This window comes from Amblyomma mixtum, unplaced genomic scaffold (assembly GCF_055824585.1).
Source record: "Amblyomma mixtum isolate Tamu unplaced genomic scaffold, ASM5582458v1 scaffold_46, whole genome shotgun sequence".
NCBI lineage: Eukaryota > Metazoa > Arthropoda > Arachnida > Ixodida > Ixodidae > Amblyomma > Amblyomma mixtum.
In genome coordinates this window covers 27,079-34,032 of record NW_028317743.1, presented here as the reverse complement: position 1 = coordinate 34,032, position 6,954 = coordinate 27,079, and positions in this window count along the sequence as shown.

Genomic DNA, 6,954 nt, shown 5'->3' with positions numbered 1-6,954 from the left:
ATATATAAATAAATAAATAAATAAATAAATAAATAAATAAATAAATAAATAAATTAGCCTAATTTCTATTCCGACCACATAAATGAATAATACCGAGTAGGAAATTGGTCGAGTTGGGGAATCCAACCAGGGACTCCGGAGTGCGAGACGAGTACGCTAACCACTCCGCTATGCCAACCTTTTTTTTCTTTATTGCCTGGCTTTGACACACAACATTGCACAAAACAAACAAACAAAAAAACACACTGTACATACACACGGCTCTGCCGTGGTCAGCCAGCATGAATCTGGCTTCGTCAGATTAAAGCCTCCGGGGTAGCTCTCGAGACTAGAGCTGCTGTGCAATTTGCGTGAATTTTAATCTGTCATGCCATCTCGCTCGTTTGGGATGAACAAAGGCGCGCCTTGTGAATAAGGTGTCTTCGTTCACTCCCATCTTCCTCCCTTCCCGTTACGGCGAGGTTCAGGGCACTACCGACATATGCGAGCCAGATACATTTCCTTTCCTCGCAAACCAATTTACTGACGAGCAAGGTGTACAGCCGAACGGTCGACGGTATTCTGTGGACTCCCAGGCAGAGTGGCGGAATCGTCACGTGACCAAATATGGCGGCGCCCATGCTACCCCGCTGTAAAGCGTCTATAAGTGCGCGCTTGCCTTGGCGTGAATGCTTTGCTATGCAGTCCTCTAAGGAGAGGTGGCAGCGACAGGAAGAAGCGAGAAAGCTACAACGTGCACAAGAGACGCCAGAACAGCGTGAAGAACGTCTTGCAAAGCGTTCTGCTAAGGATGCAGGTCGGCGAGAACGTTCTACCTCGCAGAGTGGTTCCATGTCATCGGTCACCGATGAATCTCAACACCTGACTGCTCAGGAACGCCGCAGTGCTACAAGGTGAAGGCAACGCGCCGAAGAATCGCCATAAGAACGCGCACCATTGCTAACGGAATTTACCCGATTTAACCAGAGCTAAACCACTGCCAATTTTTTTAACCTCTTTATGCATCAAAACATTTACACCCTTAAGAGTGGTTTGTGAAGTCTGAAGCACACCCTTACACCACTCAAAAGAGGATATGTGGACAACCAAACACCTATATGATACGTTACCAAACACATCAAGCCGTTACTCTTCTCTGATCTGGCTGAGTCACGCTTTTGTCTCAGTGAAAAGAAGAGACCGTACAGTCGATATTTCACCTAGGACAAAATCTACTACACAGTCACCTACAATGAGTATTCCTGGCATATATGTAAAGCCGGTCGTAACTAGCTTCGTTTGAGTATGCATCAGCAACAAGTTGTTTCAGTCCCCGATCCCCACACATTCAAGGCTGTAGTCAAATACCCAAGGAGCACATGTAGTGGGCCCAATATTAGATACGTATTGGCAAAGGCCGCTCCTACAAAGGGACAGGAGTGAAACCATCTGTTTACAATACTGGGCCGATTACATGGTCTGCTTGGGAAATCATAATAATAAAGGGGGGGGGGGGCTATTTATCATATGCCACCGGCCTGTACTCTTGAACCTACCAGTGTTATTCACATATGGAGATGTTCGAAGTGTTTTCAGTATTAGATTTGAGGCCTTTAGACTACATTTCAAGCCTTTTATTTTCGGCTAGTTAACAATGCATGAGAAAACTTGCACATAATTGTAGAGCCTTGCAGTCGTGCTACTTGTGTGAACCGTGGCACTATCGATGAAAACTCCATCAGGATATTACTTCGTAGTAAAAGTGTCTGACGCACTCGTAAAAAGTCCCCCGTAAAGAGTTGACTCGTACACGTAAAGAGTCGTAAAGAGTCTCCCCTTATGTAATATCCTCCTCTGTACGGTCTTTAGGGGTTACGTGAATAAATAAATAAGGTATAGTGGAACGTACATTCCGTTCCCCTTAAAATACACAATCACAAATTGTTCGAGTGTGTTTCTGTGCGGAAACCATGCGTACACATCATCAAACATGAGTTACCACCGGAATTCGTCTGCGCTTGGTAATTAATTTGTAAATGAAAATTTTCCTTCGATAGTTTCACTTTAGGGCATAGTTGCCCGACTATGGTTTGTGAAACATCCACACAAGTGTTCCTTTGCATTGTAAAGTCTGAACTCATATGAGAGCAGTTAAACAAAATGTACTTCATTGCAAATTTATGTTCTTAACGTGATATACGGCTGAAATGTGACGACAAAACCGTCTCTCGACTGGTGAAACAAACCACAAGAGTTTGGTTTGGTTTATGAGGTTTAACATCCCAAAGCGACTGAGGCTATGAGAGACACCGTAGTGGAGGGCTTCGGCAATTTCGACCACCTGGGGTTCTTTAACGTGCACTGACATCGCACAATACACGGGCCTCTAGAATTTCTCCTCCGAAGAAATTCAACAGCCGCAGCCGGGATCGAACCCGCGCCTTTCGGGTCAGCAGCCGAGCACCATAACCACTGAGCCACCGTGGCGGCAAACAAACCAAAAGTACCCGGAAGAATGAATTCAATAATAAGTTCGATATTGAGCGTAGGCACATTTTCCGTGGTGATGAATGATTACAAAAAACTTGTGCATTATTCGAAAGCAAAAATATATAGCGTAGAATTTACTGTCTCTATGCCTTTAAAAATTCAGACGGCACTTTGACTGTCTAAAGTGCGTAGAGGCGAAAGCGTTTTCCGCACCACTTTACCTGCGTGTGTGGCACTGGTGACGTCACCACTGAATGACGCCGCACATAATTGATGACGAAGTAATGACAAATCACTAATTAATGACTAATTACTGATTAATGACTCAGTACTAATTGACTGCTAATTAATGAAGCTTAAGCTTCGCCTTTAGGAGTGGAACGCGACAGCGTGTTGTAGCGCTGCCAGGGAGTCCACAGAACGCCACCATCCGTTCGGCGGTGGTGGTGAAAAACATTTATAATACAATAAATATTTACAGAGAGGTGATTGGGGTAGGCCCTATTGGCCCTTTCCCCTAACAATACTAGGTGGAGCCCCTATTCCGGGGCCCCATTGGCAAGCAACGCCGCCCGCGTTCGGTGAACCAAGGCCTTTTGGGTCTTGAGGTCCTGACAGCCGAGCAGGGCCGCCTCCCAGTCCTCTCTGGTGGGGTTGGGGTTGGGGGGGATAGATGGGTTTGACTGACACGCCCAAACCATGTGGAAGGTGTCAGCCACCTCCCCACAGAACTGGCACGCGCCATCAAAGGATGTATTGAAATGTCATCACCCCCTTGATGGCGCAACTAGCTGGCTCTGAGGCAGCCAATCCCTCCTCCTCCCCCCCAAGAATTTTAAATCATGGCGAGACACCTTAATCAAAGGAGTTCCGCCATCTCCAATTCGGCCGTGTCAACTTCAATAACACAGTGGAACTGTAGAGGCTTTAATGACCACACTAAGCGGGCCAATTTCCGCCTCTACCTTGAAACGTTTGAGTCCTTACCAGCCGTGGTTGCCCTCCAAGAGCCAGGCCTGGGCGCCACAATTTCAAATTACACGACGTTCCAACAGAACCCCGCGTCTTGTCTTCTCGTTCACAAAGACTACACAGCCAACCTAGTGGATCTCGACCTCCAACTAGAGTACTCTTATGTAATGGTGACCCTCCTACCAGTCCGCCGCAGGGACCCACCGTTGCATATACTCAACGTGTACTGCTCTCCCAAACTAAAGCGAGTGACTTTTGCGGACCTCTTTAGCCGCGCGCTAAGAGTAGCGGGCCGCGATTCCCTGCTGATTGTGGGCGACTTTAACGCTCCCAGTCAGCAGTGGGGGTATCGCAAGGAGGAGTCGCGCGGGCGTAAGCTGGTGGAGCTTGCGTCCACGTTGGGCCTCACCCTCCACACGGACCCTGTCCACCCAACCCGGCTAGGAAATTCCGTGACACGGGATACGTGTCCGGACTTAACCTTCACTCGCAACATACGACACGCAGACTGGCTCAACACCGAGGAGACCCTCGGTAGCGACCACTGCATCATTAACACTACACTACGCACACGCCCCCTCAAGCGTCCAAGACCACAAGCCCATATCCCAGATTGGACGAAATTCAGGCAAAATTTTAACTCACTTGATAATACACCCATTTCCGCGCAAGGCTACGCAGCATGGTCCCAACAGCTGCTGGCACACCTTTCCTCGCATGAAACACACATCCAGCTCTCAGAGGCGGTCACGGACGTGGATAACCACCTTCTACACCTCTGGGAAGCCCGTCGCAGCCTCGTCCGCCGTTGGCGACGCCAGAAACACAATAGAAAGCTTAAAGCTCGAATTGCCGAGCTTACCCAGAAAGCGGCAGCGTACGCGGCCCAACTCGCCGGCTCCAACTGGGTAGATAGATGCAACACGGCCGCGCGACAAATGTCCAGCCGAAACACGTGGCGTCTCTTTCGAGCCCTAATCGACCCAACCCAAACACGATCCGAAACACAAAAACATTTTCAGCGAGCCCTGCACGCTTTTCCTGGCAACACGACTCAACTGGCACAGAAACTTCGGGACCAGTATCTGTGTACAGCAGACCCCCGTGGATCTGCATACTCTTATGCAGGCAGTGAGAACACGGAGCTGGATCAACCTTTCCAGCTCCATGATCTGCGGGCGGCTCTCGCCAAAATGAAACGGGGCACTGCGCCAGGACGGGATAAGGTCACCGTCAAGCTTTTGACGAACCTGCCCGACTTGGCATACCAGTCCCTCCTGGAATACGTCAATGCGATTTGGCGCGGGGGCACCCCCTGCCAATCGAATGGAAAACGGCTTTGGTCACATTTATTCCTAAAGCTGGCAAACCAATTGACACAAATAACCTCCGCCCCATCTCTCTCACCTCATGTGTGGGCAAACTAATGGAGACTGGTGCGGGATCGGTTATCTACATATCTTGAACACAAACAAGTCTTTGCGAGCACCATGTTCGGATTCCGCCCACACAGATCCGCACAGGATGTCCTCCTGCAACTCAATCGGGAAGTCCTTGACCCCCTCGAATGCCCCCATAATGACCGGATAGTACTCGCCTTGGATCTTAAAGGGGCATTTGACAATGTAACACATGAGATCATACTCACTAACCTAAGTCACACCGACTGTGGCCTCAACACATTCCAATACATAAGCCAATTTTTAATGGATCGTCAATCCTACATTCGAATTCAAGATAGAGACCATGGTCCTTACCTACTCGGCACGCGGGGAACCCCTCAAGGCGCGGTACTTTCCCCGCTGCTCTTCAATCTGGCCATGATGCACCTGCCGCCCCAGCTGAGTGGTGTCGCCGGCGTGCAGCACGCCCTGTACGCCGATGACATCACTCTGTGGGCCACGCAGGGCAGCACAGGAGACATTGAAACCAGCCTGCAAACAGCGGCGACGATAGTAGACCGCTACGCCCGCCGCTGCGGTCTTCAATGTTCTCAAAAATCAAAATTTGTGCACCTCCGCCCCTCACAGAAGTGCACAACTAAAATATCTCTCTCTCTTGAGAGTGGTCCCATACGCGAAAGTGATGAGATACGGGTACTCGGACTCTACATCCACAAACACAGGCGGCCAGACACTACATTGGCCAATCTCCGTAAGGTGGGGGATCAGGTGGGCCGCATGGTCCGCCGGGTTTCCAACAAACGCGGAGGGTTACGTAGTAAGGATGCCTTGCGGCTGGCAAACGCCTTCGTAACTAGTCGAATTCTCTATTCGACTCCTTATCTCCACCTACGGAAACAAGAGGAGGACGCCCTTGAGGTCATCCTTCGCAAAATTGTTAAACGTGCCCTTGACCTCTCTATCACTACTTCAAACAGCCGGCTTATGGCTCTTGGGGTGGTGAATACTTTCCGGGAGCTCCGGGAGGCGCACCTTACAAACCAGTACACGCGCTTGTCGCTAACGGAGTCGGGTCGCCGCCTTCTTGCTCGACTCCATATCCAACACACCCCTCCAATGGAAGACAGGTTTCGCATCCCGGAACTGTGGAGACGTGCCCTCCACGTGCGGCCTCTTCCAGCAAACATGTCACATGAAGACCATAATGGTCGGCGCCTGGCACGAGCGGAAGCGCTAGCCCGATATTATGGCAACAAAACAGGTGTATACTACGTGGACGCCTCCGGCCCTCACCACGGGGGATGGTACACGGCCGCGGTAGTTCCCAACAGCAACACAGTTAACGGCCTAACTTTTAGAGCTCGCAGTGCAACACAAGCAGAAGAGGTCGCGATTGCTCTCGCGGCCTCACATTCCAATTCAAAATACATAATCACCGACTCGCGAGGGGCCTGTCGGAACGTCGAACAAGGCTACACTCCCTTCCTAGCGTATCGAATATATCAAAATTGCATACGGGATACGGACCCCCGCACACCGTTACCTCATGTGGTCCCCTGCTCATCAGGGGTTGGCAGGAAACGAGGCAGCAGACGCAGCCGCCCGCGCGCTCTCTCACCGGGCTGTTTTCTCGTCCCCATCCGATCAGGAACCCGATTTTAATCCGGTCTATACATTCAAAGATATTACAACATATTATCAAAATTGTCATCGCCTTTACCCTAGCCCATGTAAAGGCCTGAAGAAGGCGGATGAGCGGCTCCTTCTCCGCCTTCTCACCAATACTTTGCTGTGCCCGGCAGCGCTAAAACATTTTGACCCCTCCTTTAGCGGCAGCTGCCCACACTGTAGTGCAGTGTCTTCTGACACCTATCACATGGTGTGGGCCTGCCCCTCCAACCCCGCTATTCCCCCCATCCCCAACCCAACCCGGGAGGACTGGGAGGCGACCCTGCTCGGCTGCCACGACTTACAGGCCCAACAAGCCTTAGTCGGGCGCGCCCGGGCGGCGGCAACCTCCACTGGGGTCCCATACTAGGGACCTCCACCTAGTGTTTGTAAGGATCGGTCCCTTACGGGCTGATCCAAACATACCTCCTGTTCATTCGTA